This window comes from Sminthopsis crassicaudata, chromosome 3 (genome assembly GCF_048593235.1).
Source record: "Sminthopsis crassicaudata isolate SCR6 chromosome 3, ASM4859323v1, whole genome shotgun sequence".
Taxonomy (NCBI): Eukaryota; Metazoa; Chordata; class Mammalia; order Dasyuromorphia; family Dasyuridae; genus Sminthopsis; species Sminthopsis crassicaudata.
Window position 1 is genome coordinate 370,492,571 of NC_133619.1, and position 19,414 is coordinate 370,511,984.

The window sequence follows — 19,414 nt, forward strand, 5'->3', positions numbered from 1 at the left end:
TCAATGATGGACAGAATCAGCTATACCCAGAAAAGGAACACTGGGAAATGAGTGTAAACTGTTAGCATCTTTTTTTGTTTTTCTCCCCAGGTTATTTTTACCTTCTGAATCCAATTCTTCCTTTGCAACAATAACAACAACAACAAAATTCAGTTCTGCACATATATATATACTCTAATATATTTAATATGTATGGGAATGCCTGCCATCTAGGGGAGGGGGTGGAGCGAAGGAGGGGAAAAAAATTGGAACTGAAGGGAATACAAGGGATAATGTTGTAAAAAATTACCTATGCATATGTATTGTCAAAAAATGATATAATTATAAAATTAATTTTTAAAAAAGAATAGATGACCTTGGGAAAGTTCATTTTGCTTTAGTTTCCCTATCTATAAAATATATGGGCATTATTTGAGGGTCCTTCCAGCTCTAACAATCAGTGAATCTGTAAAAGTATTAAAATAAAAATGCTCCCTAGTGGCAAAATACTTAATTACAACTTATGTGCCATTTAATAGATTTGCATCAATTGCTCTCACTGAAAAACATCCAGAAACTTCATCTTCCGTAGAGCTGTTTATATTATGTGCTCTTTAATCATCCTTTCCATCATTATATTCTTTTCTTTCCCTTTTAGGATCTTTTTTAAAATTTTTTTCTGGACAAAATTATATCCAAGGTCATTATGTCTTTAATCTAAATGGACTCTGCAACATTTTACATCATGCTATTAGTGTGCACTAAAAAACAACAATTCCAAAAGACTACTGATCACAATGAAGAAAAAGTGATCAATTTTGAACTAACCAATAAGAAACTTTAGGGGTTTTTTTGTGAAACTTTTCATGCCATTTATATTAATGGCATAGGTCTTATTTTCATTCTCCTCAGAAAATGTGTGCCTTAGACAAATTTTAATTATTCATTAGTGATCATGTATTACTGATAGCATCATATATCAGTTCCATCATTTAGTTATACATCCATCTACTTTAGGGGCAGAAGAATGATAATATTTTCTGGCTGACAACTGTATATTGTCACATCTGTTTTTATATCCCACAATGAAAAATGCATAGTTGGTGTTTCACCTATACTGGCATTTTCTAACAGGTTTTTCCCCCTTGATTTCCATGATTAACTTATTTAATGAGGCAGAAAGAAGGTCTCATACATTTTGCTTAGTCACAAGCAATGTAAGACTGAATAAATAGTAACAGCACATTAATCTCCTTGACTTCATGTTATTATCTACTAGCAAGAATAAATTAAAACCTTATTCTATTGTTGCCTTCGTTTATATACATTTTCACAGAATGCTATGGTCTATTAAAACCAAGATACTTAAGTTTATAGATCACCTTTCACTTGACTGGACATCGAATACTGTGGTCAAGTTTGCTTACAAATATGAAGCTTTATACTTAGAGAGGTAATTATCTCTAGAGAGGAAAGGATTTTAAAAGAAGTATAAGAAAGTACATTATATAAGAAAGCCATAAATGGGAGGAACTTAGAGATAATTGCCTGTTTCATTGATTTATATATTGCTTTCTCAAAGTCACACTAATAAATTAATAATAGAGCAAAGCCTTGAACTTTGCTTTCCTAAATCCCAGTCTCTTCCTTTTCTTAGTTCCACAACACTTATTTGACTTTTTTTCAAATTAGATTTTAGTAAAATGTAGATTAACTGATTAGAAGATTTTATAAACATCATCATCATCATTCCAAACACTAAAAAATTTGTTATTCTCTTTTATGTATAGATGCATCATGAAATATTGATTTTTTTTATAGTTTGTTTAGTTGTTTGTAAATTAGTCTCCCTGATTCACCTGAATTGTAAGTGCAGTAGCCACTCAAATGCCCAATTCCACTACTAATAGGCACAAGAGTATTTCCAACTGAGAATGATTCACTCCTCCTAAGGTCTTCAGTTAGGTGTTCAGCATAAACTTAATGTGGAAACCTAATTGACTCAGTATACTTCACTTTAGAACTCCTGAATTCAAATGATCCACTACACTCAAACCTTCCAGGAAGCAGGGATTGCAAACATGCACAACATGCTAAAAGTTTTGACAACGACAAAAACAATTTGAAAAATTACAAAACTGTGTAGCACACTATTTTTATAAATTAATTAACAAATATATTTTGGCCATCCATTATGCTAGGAATTATGGGGAATGCTCTCAGTGAACTTCTGATCTAATTAGACATTGCAAATACATAAAATGATAGCAAGAAATATAAGGCAGCACTTAATTTTGTGAGGGAGATATTATAGTAGATAGACCCACTGGATTTTGAATCCAGAAGACTAATCTTCATGAGCTCAAATGCAGCAACAATTACCAGCTGTGATATTCTGGGCAAGTAACTTAATCTTCTGTTCCTCGTGTTTAAAATGAGCTGGAAAAGTTAATAGAAAACCACTAAAATATTTTTTGCCAAGAATACCCCAAAATGGGATCACAAAGAGTCAAACATGAGTAAAACATCAAACAACAATAGCAAAATTATGAGATAGATTGTCCTTTAATGAGGAATTTCATTAAAAATAGATTGTTTGGGGAAGGCAGCATAACATATTTGGATTTAAAGCTTGGCCATTAGAAGTCATTAGTATATGAATAGCATAATAATGCTGTGTGAATTTTATGTAACTCTTTAAAGTTTAAAAATGCTTTGCCTACATTGTTTTATTAAATCCATGCAAAACGTTTAAGCATAAGTATTGTCTATATTATTTCTTTTTTTAACAGGTGGAGAAACAGATTCAAAGGGATTAAATACTTTATTTCAAGAGAAAGCAAGAAAAAAGGCAGGGTTTTTGTGAATTCTAGAACTTTTCATCACATTCTGTGGCCTCTCGTGCCACTCTTTAATATGTTCTAATAACACCAATATGTTCTAATAACAATATGTTTTGCACTAATGTAGGAAGCAGGAAAAGACTTCTTAACTTCATTGTAAACTAGGAAAGAGATTAAAAAATGATGAAGGTGAGAGATAAACCAAATAAAAGTTAAATTAAAAAAAAAGCATGGTTTCACAACCAGTGACTATATGTAAAAATGAGAAGTCACATCTTCATAATTCCTGACAATTCTTCATGACACCTGTAATCATAAAGTTAATAACAAACAACATCATTATTCTCAGCAATTATAAAACATTGCTATTTCTACATATAATATTCATGTTACCATTACCAATTCAGCATTTAGGTGTCCCATATGACTTACAGTATTATATCTTGAAAGGATCTTGGTAAATTCATTAATTTTATAGTCTAGGAAACTGAGGGTTAAATAAGAGTTATTTTATTATAAGTGCCTGGAACTCAGAAATTATATTTTTCTTATCTTCATATAATTGTAATAATGGTTAGAATTTATGTTGCATTTTACATGTGCTTCCTCACTTAATCAATAATTCTGAAGTTGGTCCTGCTATTATCACAAACTTTTAGATATTGGGAAAAACCTGAAGAACAGAGGGGCAAAGTTACTAATACTGCATCATATAACTAGTAAGTATGTTGTGGATTGGTTTGTGTAAGAGAAACTGAATCATTTATGATTCCTTTTCTCTTAATAAAAGTCATTGTTGAGCAGCTAGGTAGCACAGTGGATAGAACACCAGCCCTGAAGTCAGGGGGACCTGAGTTCAAATTTGGACTCAGACACTTACAACTTCTTAACTATGTGACCCTGGGCAAGTCATTTAATGCCAATTGCCTCAAAAACATTTTTTTAAAATAAAAATAATTGGTTCCTTAAGTGATATAAGGATATGTCTGAGTCAATAATATATGCCAGTTGCTATGATATCCCCATTATTAGAAGTAAATTTTTAAAGAGTACATTGAATGGACATTTGTCAAGAATGCTTGACATAAAAGAAACTGTCCAGACATATATTGAATTTTTATAGAGGGTTTTATATAAAAGTTGTACTAGACTATAGTTTCAGTATGCTAAACTGTTCATAATTATTGCCTTGACAGTTCAAAAAGTATAAGTATTGATTTTAAGTTCTTTAAATAGTAATATAAATGCATTACATAATAGATGTAAATAATAAAAGCCTCCTATAAATAGTAAATCATATTTGCTCAAATTTATCCAATTTAAAGCAATTGTATAACAAAAATCTTGCTAATTGTAAGTGGATGATTATTGCTCAACTTGATTTATTAGCATTGTAGTGAGGTATGAAATTAAAATATGCCTTTGTACCTCAAAAAAATTCACAAAGGTTCTAAAAATAAAATGAAAACATATTGAAGAATTTCCTATATTATCTCTAGTTTTACTTAAATTTTATTTAGAATTGCCAACTAATTTAGTCAATAAAGGCCAGAACATGATTTGAAATATATACACATGATAAGAAGCAAAAAAAAAAAAAAAAACCCAAACAAACAAACAAAAAAAAACATTTTCAAACAATATCATTTGTTTAAGGCATTTGACTTCCTTATCAATTATTTCTTCTAAATTTCATACAAGTGACATTTCCTCCTTAGAAAAAAAGTGAAAATAGCTGAAAAAAAATTGCCTAGGAGCTAGGAGAGTGGGCAAAATGCCTTTAAATTTAAAATATATTAAAGTTTTCAAAACAAAAAAAAAAACAAAAAAACAAAAAATATATATTAAAGTTTTATCTTTTAAATTTTATTACTTAATAATGTTTTTAAATGATCAGAAACAGTGGTGAATTAATAACAAAATGACTCCGAATTTGATCATATTTCAGTAGAAATTTATTCTATGCTGTATCTGAAAAGAATTTCTGGAAAGTGTTCATCTAATGTCTGTTTGGGAACCATCAATAATGGGAATCCATCAAAGTCCCCAAAACTTCATTCCAATTTTAGACAATCATAATTTGTAAGAAGTTTTACCTTTTATCCAGGTGAAATCTGACTCAAACTTCTAGTCACTACTCCTACTTAGGTTCTCTGGTGAGAAAGTCTAATCTAATATATCTTCTGCAAGATAACACATAAACTGTATAAAAGTTACTATATTGTATTGAAAAAAAGCTTCTCTTCACTAAACAATCCTAGTTTTAAAACTAATTTTCATTGCAAATTGTGTCCAGTCATATTTTGATTGTTGTTCAGGCATATGTCTGACTCTTCAAGCTCCCATTTGGTATCTTCTTGTCAAAATTATTGTAAAGATTTGTCATGTCCTTGGCCAGCTCATTTTATAAATGAGAAAACTGAGGTAAACAGGGTTAAGTGACCTAGCCAATATTACACAGTTGATAAATATCTGAAGCCAGATTTGAACTTACCAAGACAGCTTCATGAGTCTACATTCAGCACTCTATTCACAGTGACACTTAGCTGTCCTTATTTTTATTTCCTTTTAACCTATTATTATTTATCAATTTCTATCATAAAATGTTTGATAAATATGATTTTATCACATTGTTGATAAAATATGATCATGTCCCATGGGCTCAATTTCAACATTTAAATATTGACCCAAGGTCTCAGTTAACAAGGTGATAATTTACTTAGGTCAGCTCCTTTCTTTTTAGCTGGACTAACTCTTGAAAAATTAAGCAAAAAAATGTATACACAGAGCAATATGCAAAATATATCTTTACTTAAAGATATTCAGATAGACCTACATGAATGTATATAGATTATTTCATGATTTATTGACCCATTAATTATCCAGAAATATTTTCTCTAGAGAGAGTTTCTCTAATTTGAACATGGAAGTAGCAATAAAGAAATCTGGAATATCTAATTGGCCAAACAATTCATTTCAAGATTTCCTCAGTACTCTTTATGAAAAATATTCATTTCCTGATATAGAATATCAAAAATGTGAATAAATAGGGCAGCGAGGTAGTGAAGTGGATAGAGCACCAGCCCTGAAGTCAGGAGAACCTGTCTGGCCTTAGACATTAAATACTTCCTAGCTGTGAGACTGGATAAGTCACTTAACCCCAATTGCCTCAGGAAAAAAATCTGAATAAATGACTCAGAAAAGATCAGTTCAGAGCAGTATGTATGTTAAATATCACTAGACAGAAAACTTTGTTACTCACCTTACTTACAAAAATGGTGTAATTTAGGTTTATTTCTCAAGAATTTTGCTGTCTAATAGAAAACATGTAACAAAATATAAACAATGCAATGTAGATTGTGATAATTAAATAGAGAGGTTTTATATTGAAAGATAGAATACCAACAGCAAAGAGATCTGGTAAGATATTATAGAGAAGACCTTATGAATCAGAGCAGTTTCACCAAGAACAGTCTATTCCAGAATAATTCTAGTTTTACTTTAAAAGTTTTTAAATGTATTTTAAACTTAAATACAAAAGAAAAGAGGAAAAAAAAACACATTGTCATGTACACAACAGAACATAAGAGAGGATTCAATATAAAATAATAAATTTCCATTTCAAGAAAACCTATATAATGACACATTGTTTTCAATGCTGTCATGCTTTTCTTTGATTACTTGTAGGTTTTCTGTTATTTTCTGCTCTGTACTTTTTATTTTTATTTTTATTTTTCCTTCCATACTAAAGAATTCTATAATTAAGTGGAGATATATGTGTTTAATATATACATATATATGTATGTGTGTGCGTGTGTGTATACACACACATATATATGTATGTATATACATATACATATACATATGTATATATGTATAGGTATAATGCATATGTCTCTCTGTGGGTATATATGTATATATATATATATATATATATATATATATATATATATATATATATACATATATACCCACAGAGAAAGAGAATGTATATGGGCACACCACACTGGAAATTATAAAACTCACAATGTCTTCAAAAGACTAAATTGTTAAACAGATAAAGTAGCAACCCCAGAGTCAGTAAGTTCAAATCTAGCCTCAGAAACTTGACATTTACTAGCTGCATGACTTTAGGCAAGTTACTTACACTGCCTTGTTTAAAAAAAAAAAAAAAAAAAAAAAAAAGTTTCCTGGGGAAGAGTACTAAACTATTGTATTTGAGAATAGAAGAAACCTGGATTTCTTGGGTAGAATTTATATACACAGATTTTTATCTCAGCATAAAAACAATTTCCTAATAGTTGCAGATGATTAAAAAAACTTAAATGAATTATCTTTTTTCATTTAATTGGAAGCATTCAAAATTAGATTAGATGATTACTGATAACTGAGAATGAAAATAGAACAGTTTTTAATAGATGACTTCTAAGAATCTTGTAACTCTAATATTTTATTTTTTTACATATTGATCCAAGACAATAGGATTTCAACAGAAAGGATGAACTTCATGAAGCATGAGAACTCCCTGTAAAACAAACAAGCAAAAAACCAAATAAACAAAAACAACAAAAACAAACAAACATTCAGCCTGGAAAGCACAAGATGATAAAAGGCATCTGCTAACAGTTAAAGGTAACTAGAACAAAGAATATAGAAAGAAGTATAGTGTAAAATAAGGCTCAAAATATGAGTTATAGAATTTTGAATATCTAGGTCAGGGGTCCTCAAACTACAGCCCATGGGGCCAGATGAGGCCCACTGAGGACATTTATGAGGCCTGCCAGGTTATGGCAAAATCAGACCAGAAGTGACATTCGACCTAAACTTGTGTTAGCAACGCATACTTCCGGCACTAGGCTGAAGCAGCAGAGACAGAGTATGAGGGGAAATGGAGGTGAGGTGAGTTTCCAGGCCAGGGTATATGGTGTGGGGAAGGGAGAGAAGGAAGAGAAATGCAGAAGACAGAGAACTGATGGCCCACAGCCTTGTAAAGTAACAGAAGCTACCACAACAGATAGGCATGAGGGATGTACAGTGCATGCTGTGCATGTCATGGCCACTGCAGGGGGAATATATGGGCTGTGTCTGGTGTGCAGGTATAGTAACAGTTAGTACTACAAGTCCCAGTTTGACTCTATCATTGTCATTATGCTGTAATGACAATGTAACGGCTTCCTCTCTAGCACATGTTGCAGTACTGACTGCTATTGTAGCACAGAGTGAGGCTCCTGGTACCAGGCCATGGCCCTGTATCCATAGTGACCTCATGTCTGGCTGTTGTGGTCATCAGTTTTATTATTGTATGTATGTTCTGTAGTTTCATAAAGAAATGGAATATTGCTAACATATGTCATCACCTTATAATCATTGGGGGTCTGACCCCCCCACTTATTTTGAGTATGAGGGGGTATAGAGCTGGTGAACTGCTTCATCCCCCTCCAGATTTTTAAGGTCCCCATACACTTGTGCAGCTTCAAGTCACATGATGACCTCCCCCGGAAGCCCCAATGTACGATTTATCACTGAAGCTCATTCTGCACATACAATATATCGTGAAGTTATACACATATATGCATAGTCTTGCCTGCAATTATGATAAATTACAAGTGCAGCACGTAAAATCATGCAGCACTGGATCATGAGAATTGATCCCAGGATTCAGAGGAAGCCAGGGCATTTGGGAGAGCTGCCTGAGCAGTGACTTGTATGCAGTGAAGATCTGAAGCGGGAGAGAGAGTGCAGGAAACGGAGGCATCACAGCACAGAGGCAGTTTGGAAGAAGTTGGACATTGCAGTCTGTGTGTCTCTGTGTGGGCAAAGTTATTGATGGTATATTGTTTTTGTAGCGATATATCTATCTATCTGTCTATCTATCTATCTATCTATCTATCTATCTATGGATTTTACTAATAGCAATTTGGAATCCCTTAGAAATAATGATGTCAAGAAAAAAAATTGACTTGGAGTGTAGGATATTCAAAGAACAGTGGACTTATGATTACTTTTTCATGCAGTACAAAGAAAGAGCTGTATGTCTGATATGCCAGAATGTAGTGAAACTCAACATAAAGATAAATATGATTGTTTGGTTGAAGAAGTGAGAAAAAATAAAATATTAAAACTGAAAAATACATTGACAACTCAGCAAAATATTTTTGTGAAGCAGAAGCAGCTAAATATTTCATCACTGAGAGCAAGTTTTCAAGTTGCCAAGCTAATAGCATGTACTGGCAGACCATTCATGGGGGGAAAATTTGTTAAAAAATGCCTTCTTTCTGTTGCCAAAGAGATGTGTCCAGAGAAGGCCAATTTATTTAGTACAGTGAGTCTTTCATGACCTACAATTTCATGGAGGATTGAAGAAATGGGAGACAATCTGCATCAGCATTTGCAAAACTCCACAAAAAAAAAAAAAAAAAAAAAAAAAAAAAAAAAAAAAAAAAAAAAAAAAAAAAAAAAAAACATATTTCTCCTTGGCATTCAATGAAAGCAATGATGTTCGTGAATCTGAACAACTTCTAATTTTTATTCTTGGGATGAATGAGTATTTTAAAATCATAGAAGAGCTTGCTGCACTGCAAGGTATCAAAGGAAAAACTACAGACAGGATATCTATGAAAAGGTTTGCCAAACTATGAATGGTTTGGAGCTGGACTGGGCTAAACTAGCCAGTGTGACAACTGATGGTGCCCCTACATGGTGTGGTCTAAGAAAGGAGTAATTGCTCACATTAACCAAGAGATGGACAAACATAACAATTCTCATGCAATAGCCATGCACTGCCTCATCCATCAACAAGCGCTGTGTAGTAAATCACTGAAGTGGGACTCTTATGAAAATTGTGGTGTCTTGTCTTAACTTCATTAGAGCTAATGCAATCAATCACAGACAATTTCAGGAATTTCTGTCTGAGATAAATGTTGAGTATGAAGATGTTCTATATCACACAGAAGTCCATTGGCTGAGTCGAGGGAGAGTTTTGAAACGTTTCTATGACTTACTTCAACAAATTACAACTTTTCAAAAAACAAAGAAGTACCAGAGCTCAATGATGCAGAATGGAAATGGCACCTTGCCTTTCTGACAGATGTAACAGAGCTACTCAACAATTTCAATATGCAACTTCAAGGAAAGGGGAAGCTCATCTGTGATATGCAATCACATGTCAAATCATTTGAAGTAGAATTAGGCCTCCTCATCAAACAAGTGAAGGAGGAAAACTTCTGCCATCTCCCCACAACTCAAAATCTGTTAGCAGAAAAACCGCTGATTGCATTCACAAACAAAACATGTGTGGATTCATTGGAAAAATTGCAAAAGGAGTTCCAATTTAGATTTAAAGAGCTTCATCTCCATGAACAGGACATATAACTTTTCTGTAACCCATTTTCTATTGACATTGAAAATGTGGATACAATGTACCAAATGGAACTGGCTGAACTGCAGAATTGTGACTCTCTGAAAGATGCATTCAAGTCAAGCAGCCTTCATAATTTCTATGCATCTCTCCCCTCTGAGACATATCCTCATCTCAGGAACCATGCACTCAAAATGGCAACCATCATTGGCAGCACTTATGTCTGTGAACAGACTTTTTCTAGAATGAAACATTTGAAATCTCCAACCAGAACAAGACTAATGGATACACACTTGCATCACTTGTTACAACTAGCAGTGACAAATATGGAACCAGACATTGACCATCTCATTAGCCAAAAGCAGGCCCATAATTCCCATTGAAATAATAGTAAGAGTAAAAGGTTCTGATAAAAGCCTCATCTCCAAAATATTCAGAGAATTGACTCTAATTTATAAGAAATCATGCCATTTTCCAGTTGATAAATGGTCAAAGGATATGAACAGACAATTTTCAGATGATGAAATTGAAACTATTTCCACTCATATGAAAGAGTGTTCCAAATCACCAGTGGTCAGAGAAATGCAAATTAAGACAACTCTGAGATATCACTACACACCTGTCAGATTAGCTAAGATGACAGGAACAAATAATCATGAATGTTAGAGGGGATGTGGGAAAACTGGGACACTGATGCATTGTTAATGGAGTTGTGAAAGAATCCAACCATTCTGGAGAGCAATCTGGAATTATGCCCAAAAAGTTATCAAACTGTGCATACCCTTTGATCCAGCAGTGCTACTACTGGGCTTATATCTCAAGGAAATACTAAATAAGGGAAGGGTGTTAGGATTACAAGATGAGAACTCAGGTTTTCTAAACAATTCTCTAGCTCAGAATTCACCCCTTTGGTTCCGGCCTTTGAAGGGAGTTTACACGTTTGATCTTCTGAGGTAGAGTTTACTTGTTTAAAAGAAGTTTGTACCTTTAAGAGGAGCAAGTTCATTGATTGAAGTATTTCCCCAGGCCCTGTTGAGTTCTCACTAGCCCATTCTCTTAGAGGATAAAAGAGGCAACATTGAGCCTAGAGAATGGTCTAGTCTGGGACAGAGTTGGAATGGTAGTCTGAAAGGAGAGTCTAGGCTGGGAGAAGAACAAGACTTCCCGGGAGAACTTCAGGGAAGCTCAAGGAAATTCAGAACCAGGATTCAGGAAGAAGAGGATTCAAGATTCTACCTTCACTCTAACTGGAGGCTCCAGGAGCTTCCCAAGAAACCTGCTCACAGAGGAAAAGATTTTATAGAAAAGAGATCTCCTCCCAGAGAAGGATGATAACTTAGAGACGACAGTACCTTTACAAAAAGGAACCTGTATGTGCCAAAATGTTTGTGGCAGCCCTTTTTGTAGTGGCTAGAAACTGGAAAATGAATGGATGCCCATCAATTGGAGAATGGTTGGGTAAATTATGGTATATGAATGTTATGAAATATTATTGTTCTGTAAGAAATGACCAACAGGATGAATACAGAGAGGTTTGGAGAGACTTACATCAACTGATGCTGAGTGAAATGAGCAGAACCAGGAGATCATTATACACTTCAACAATGTTACTGTATGAGGATGTATTCTGATAGAAGTGGATATCTTCAACATAGAGAAGATCTAATTCACTTCTAATTGATCAATGATGGACAGAATCAGCTACACCCAGAGAAGCAACACTGGGAAATGAGTGTAAACTGTTAGCATTTTTTGTTTTTCTCCCCAGGTTATTTTTATCTTCCAAATCCAAGTCTTTCTTTGCAACAACAACAATAACAACAAAATTCGGTTCTGCACATATATATTGTATCTAGCTTATACTATAACATATTTAATATGTATGGGAAAGCCTGCCATCTAGGGGAGGGGTGGAGGGAAGGAGGGGAAAATTTGGAACAGAAGGGAGTACAAGGGATAATGTTGTAAAAAATTACCTATGCATATGTACTGTCAAAAAATGTTATAATTATAAAATTAATTTTAAAAAAGAAATACTGGTAAGTTTGTTGATTTAACTTTACTTCATTTTAAATATTCTACTTGTTCCCGTTTTGTTTCTTCACTTCAAAATAAGATATATGCCACATGCATAGGAATTTGTTCGTAGTTTTTGTTCTTACTATAGTCTGGCCCTCCAACAGTCTGAGGGCCAGTGAACTGGCACCCTATTTAAAAAGTTTGAGGACCACTGATCTAGGTATTTTGTTCCTTATTATATTAGTCACTGAAGATATGTTAACAGAGAAGTGATAGACCAAGAAAGTAATAGAATACCTCAATATTCTCATTTGTGTAATGAAATTAATAATTGCACCTATCTGGAATGACATAAGGATCAAAAGAGTTATTATGTAAAAAGTGCAGGGCAGCAAGGGATAATTTACCTATCAGATTTTTTGGAGAAGGGAGGAATTTATGACCAAAGAAGAACTAGGGAACATTATGGAAGACAAAAATGGACAACTTTGATTGCATTAAATTAAAATATTTTTGCATAAACAAAAACAACGGAAACAAGATTAAAAGGGAAGTACAAAGCTGGGAAAAAATCTTTACAGCCACTATTTCTGATAAAGGTCTCATTCCAAAAATATATAAAGAACTGTATTAAATTTATAAGAATATGAGTCATTCCCTATTTAATAAATGGTCAAAGGATGTGAACAGACAATTTTCAGATAACAAAATTAAAGCCATTTATATTTACATGAAAAATGCTCTAAATCACTATCAGAGAAATACAAATTCAAACATCTCTGAGATACTATCTCACACCTATCAGATTGGCTAAGATGGCAGGAAAAGATAATGAAAACTATTGGAGGGGATGTGGGAAAACTGGGACAAGCATTCTGGAGAGCAATCTGGAACTATACTTAAAGGGTTATAAAATTCTTCCATACCCTTTGTCCCAGAATTGCCACTATTGGGTCTATATACAAAAGAAATCATAAAGAAGAGAAAAGGACACTCATGTATAAAAAAATGTTTGTATCACCTCTTTTTGTGGCAACAAAATGGAAATGAGTAGATGTCCATTGTTTGAGGAATGGCTAATAAACTGTGGAATATGAAGGTCGGTAATATTGTCTTATAAAAATGATGAGAAAGCTGATTTTAGAAAGGGCTGGAAAGATTTATACAAGTTGATGCTTTGTGAAACAAATAGAATCAGGAATACATTGTACACAATAACAGAAAAAATGTGTGATGATCAGCTAACTATGAAAGATGTGGTTCCTCTCAGTGGTTCAGTGATCCAATGTAATCCTAATAGACTTTGGACAGAAAATGCCATTGGCATCTAGAAAAAGAACTATGGAGATTGAATGTAAATTAACATATATTATGTTCATTTCTGTGTTCTGGGTTTTTTTTCTCTCCAGTGGTTTTTTTTTCTTTTTTTTCTGATTTTTTTCTATATCAACATATTTCATAAAAGTGTTTTAAAAAATAAATAAATGAATTGTATTTTAAAAATATGAAATGTAATTTATAACCTTAAAATGCTCTTTAAATACAATCAAAACAGTGATTCACAGTGATTATTTCAATAAAATTTTGAAAGGCAGAAAATGAAAACAGAAAGATGAATTCAGAGACTATTTAATGTTTCTGGATAGAGATGACAGAAAAAAGAAGGTACTGGAAATATGAGGAGAAAGAATAAAAATATATAAGAAGTATTAAGGTGTAGAATTGACAGAACTTTGTCAGTTAATTGTATGAAAAAGAGGCAAGTAAGGAGCAAAGTCAAGAGTTCTTAAGATATTTTAAGTATTAGTGATTGGAATGAAATTGAAAAAATCCATAGAATTTTTTTTAATTTTTTTTTTACAAAATTAGGGCAAGGAACATACTCTGAAGATCTATTCACTATCTAATGCAGCCAACCTTCTCCCTGCTTCACCTTAGTATGGTGGTCATCTTTAGTTAATCCTATACTTTTCTTCTATATCTGTAAATGGAATTTTTACAAGAGGAATTCCTTTATATTTGCATAAAAATTAATCTATCCCAAAGTCCCAAATTATTATTATGACCTCTCAGGAAAGAATGGGAAACATGAAATCAGCAAGATCAGTATGACAATAAATTCCACATAGCCATAGTTAATAGTGATCCTCTAGGAGAGCAGCCCTGAACAATTCTCTTCCCTGACAATACTAGACATCAACTAATAAATGTCTGAGACAGCATTTAAAGAAAGGTCTTTTGTATCCTAAAAGTAATCTTTCATCTACATGACCAATCCTTTCATGTAGAGAGAATACTATGAACATTGATGCAGGAACATAAGACAATGATGCTGACAACATTCATATTTCAAACTTCTTTTTTATTAAAAGGATAGGAAGAAAGGAAGGCAGGCAGGAATGCAGGAAGGAAGGAAGGAAGGAAGGAAGGAAGGAAGGAAGGAAGGAAGGAAGGAAGGAAGGAAGGAAGGAAGGAAGGAAGGAAGGAAGGATTTTTAAAAATAGTTTTTTATTTACAAGATACATGCATGGGTAATTTTTCAGCATTGACAATTGCAAAACCTTTTGTTCCAATTTTTCTCCCCCTTTCCCTCCCCCCTCCCCCAAATGGAAGATTGACCAATACATATTAAATATGTTAAAGTATAAGTTAAAAACAATATATTTATACATGTCCATACAAGTATTTTGATGTACAAAAAGAATCGAATTTTGAAATAGTGTACAATTAACCTGTGAAGGAAATCAAAAATGCAGGTGGATATCCTGCAAAAATGTATCCCACATCCCCTCCAGCATTTTGCATTAGGAAGGAAGGAATTGTTAAGGGACAAGTCAATTCTCCTAGAGTCTCCACAGTTGTGAATTATAGCATCTGAAGGAGTTGCAGGACAGCCTTTGCTGACATAGGTGTTGTGGACTGGGAATGAAATAAACTGGAGACAGAGGGAAAAGGAGAGAGGTCAGACAATGCAATGGCCTCTCACTCAGAGAGGTCAGAGAACAGTAACTGCCTCTCGGTCTCCTTGTATCAACCTCTCACATGAGGAGATCCATTCTGCAGGTCTGGGTTGGATCTCCAGCAGCCACTGTTAAGTGGCTCCCATAAAATCCAACAAGGAAGGAAAGAAAAAAGGAAGGGAGAAAGGAAGGAGGCAGGGAGGGATGGAGAAAGAAAGGAGTTTCCTATTGTTCCTAGGAACAAATATAAAAAGCTCTGCTGTTTGGCATTCAAACATATTCATAAAACAGCTATCTCCTAACTTTCCAGTTTTATTACACCTTTGTCTCCAATGAATACTTTTTGATACAGGGACATCACTAGTCCCTGGCTATTCCATCAACAAAACCAACTCTCTCTCTCTCTCTCTCTCTCTCTCTCTCTCTCTCTCTCTCTCTCTCTCTCTCTCTCTCTCTCCATACATATATATATATATATATATATATATATATATATGAGATATATCTATCTATTATATATATATGATAAGAACTACCCTTTTAAAAATAATTAGTTCACTTTCAACTTAAAGACAATGCTATTAACTTCAAGTGCACTGTTTACCCTTTGCTGTTTTATGTCATTTATATCAGATTCAAATTTGGTAGCAAAATCACCCTATTAGCAAAATCATTCACATGGATATTTGACTGACTGACCTAATTTAAATTGTTTTGTATCTCTGTGTAACCTTTGTTAACCTCCTCCTTGTTGGAGATAATTTCAGGATATAAATAAATAATTATGTGCATAATATATACATATGCAGATATAAACAGTTTTTAAAAATCAAACAATATATTTTTTATCTATTTTTAAGCCAGGATGGAGTTGTGCAAAAACAAGAGTACTTTTGAGAAATCCCTTCAGTTTTTAAAGACGGAAATATAACTGGTAACTTCAGTCCAAATATTCCAATCCATATCTCATACTATATGCCAAGATAAATTCAAAATGACTATGTTATCTAGACATAAACTTTGATATCATAAACAAATAAGGAAATATAATAAATTTATGGAGGAAGGTGAAGTAATTGTGTGTGAAAGACAACAAGCAGGCAGTTTGGCTAGATTGTTGAATATGTGGAAGGGGGAGATAGTATAAGAAAACTGGAATGGTAAGAAAGGGAATTGTGAAGAGCTCTAAATGCCAAGCATAGGGATTTATATTTGATCTTAGTAAGAAAAGGTAACAACTGCCATCCTGAGCTATTATGCCATTTAATGGGTGAGATAGAGAGCTATCATCAGAAAATGAAAGTTGTATAGCTGGCCCAAATGCTCTCTAGCTCTTGTAAAATGACACAGATACAGCTAGGTCATATATCTTCTTTTTCTCTTTCTCCTTCTTTTCTTCCTCTTACTCCTCCTTCTCCTCCTCCTCCTTCTTATCATCATAAATATCAATGGTAATATTAATAGCATTTACATAGTACTTTATATATGCTCACTTAAGCTTAACACACAAATCTTGTGAGCTACATGCTACTATTATCCCTATTTTACAGAAATGAAATTGAGTCACAGAATCTCTCTGACTTGCCCAGGGTTACTCTGATGGTATTTGTAGGACAATTTGATCTTTGATCTTCTTGTCTCCAAATTCAGCCATTTATACATTTTGCTACCAAGCTGCCAGTCACCTACAATTGACTTAGTACCTAAAGACTTTTTCTATCCATAAAAATGATTTCTTCCAATGAAACTAATGAGCCACTTATTTTTTTCTATAAAACAGAAAGGTATTGATTAGGCCTGGGATTAAAATGCTAAAATATGCTGAAAATAACTTTACAGAAAGTTATTACCTTCTAAAAACCTAGAAAAGAATAGGCAATCAACTTTGATTGTGTCAACATTAAAATTATTTAACATGACCATCTAGATATCTTTTTTATATCTCATGTGTGTTTAAGAACTGTGTAGCTGTGTATTTTATAACTTTGATAACAAACAAAAAAAGTAGAATGAGTTACATGGTAAATGATAAACACAGTTCAAATAGGTTTTATGAGCTGTACAATGGGGTGTTACAATCCAAGACTATTTACTGTAATGACAAAAGGAACCAATATAAAAGATTCAAATTTATTTTTGTCTATAGGCACTGAGAAAACTTTGGGAATAATTAACTAGGAGTTTTATTCTCAGCATTAAACTGCACAGCTCTTCCTGAAGGATTTATTCCATACATTTGGTCTTCCAAAACCAAAGAAGAAGAAGTGTTACTGGTCACAATTCACAAATCTAGGGATTGTGTCTTCTTTTTATTTGGCATCTAAAACTATATGGGGTGTAAAGCACAAGCTGATAAATGCTTATCCAATTGGTTATTGTATTTTGTTTTGTTTTTTAAATGTACCACTAGTGTCTACTCACCTTAGATTCACACTTGGTAAAACCTATATTGTGGTCAAGAAACAGACCTATCTGTAGGATGAAATGACCAGATTTTATGACACTATTCGTTTCTGATGGTCTTTCTTTTAGTCTTATTACTCCTCCTCAATCTCTTTCACTGGATCTGGGACACACCATGAACTGTGGATAACTCACAAGATGTTATCCAAGATTCTGTTCTATTCTCCCTCTACATTTTCTCTCATAATCACAACTGCTATGGTTTTAACTATCATGTCTCTGTTGATTGCTCATAGATATACAAACATATATATATATATATATATATTCACACAAGTTTGTACCTATGTGTGTAGTGTGTGTAAATCTGTGTGTAATCAGCAGAGATGTTAGTTTTACATATATATATATATATATGTATATATATATATGTATATGTATATGTATATGCATATTATACAAAATTTATACGATATTGCTTGAAACAGTAGAATTTAATGCCTAGTGAGCAAAAAAAAAAAGAAAAAGGAAAGTGTGATGTGACTAGATGAAAGGGTGGGGTATACTTCTATGTAACAAGCCTTCCTATTTAAACAAGGATGCAATTAGATATGGGGGATTTACTTCAGGAGCAAAATAACTCCTAGTTGTTTTTTTTTTTCTTTTCTCTCTCTGCTTTTCTGTTGTTGTTTAGTCAATTAAGCACATATGACTCTTTATGATCTCATTTGTGATTTCTTGGCAATTATAGTGGAGTGTTTTGTCAACTGAAATAGTGATAATTAAATGACTTGCATAGGGATACAGAGCTAGTAAATATCTGAGACCAGATTTTAAATTCAAGTCCTTTTGATTCCATAACCACAGTTCTATATCCACTGTCCTACCTAGCCGTTTGTATCTTTGTTTTTAGTTAAATTTGAAACTGTTTCCTTCCTTTAGTACTTCATACTACTTTTTTTCCCCCTAAATATTTTCATATCCATTACCACATTCAAATTTCACAGTAACTATGCAAAGTGGTTAGGATAGATATCATTAGTTTCATTGGACAAATACAGAAAATGAGATTAACAGAAAAAGGATCTAGGATAATATGTTAAGTAGTAGGGAAAGCAGTATCAGATCCCAACTTCCAATAGCCAGTACCTTACTGGTCTCCTTAAAATAAATTACTTTTTAAAGAGGTAGGTTATACAGTGAATAGAAAGCTGGACCTGGAATGAAGAAGAGTTGAGTTTAAATTCAGCTTCAGACATTCACTGAGTGATTCTGGTCAAATCACTAAAAGTATCAATTTCATTTTTCTCAACTGTAAAATGGAAACAATAGCAACTACTTCAAAATGTTATAAAGAAATGAGATAGTGTTTATAACTGTGAGACATGATAGGTAATATATGCATATTTTATTGGCTTTGACTCTTTTTATTATATTTTTGTCAGTATTATGCAGTTTCCCCAGTTCTATTTATTTCAATATGCTTCAGTTCTATATAAGCAGAATATTCTGACAGAGAAATATTGTTCCAATGTCACAATTGTTTGTTCTTCAATTGTGTCACCAATGGTTTATTCTCCCATTGATGGATGCTTTTGTTCCCAATTATTTGATACTACAAAAAAAATTTTAACCTCTTGTTTCATATGTCAAGTAGTGAGATATTGGGTAAAAAATGTATAGTGTTTAATTATATTTTTTGGATCACTGAAAATTGTTCTCCAGAATTATTGGATCATTCCAACAGAAGTATATTAGTAGCATCTTTATCTTTATAAATTAGAGCAAAATAATTAATTTTAAATATGTTCATTTAGTGATACATATGAGTGAATTTTGTCAAAAATTGCAAA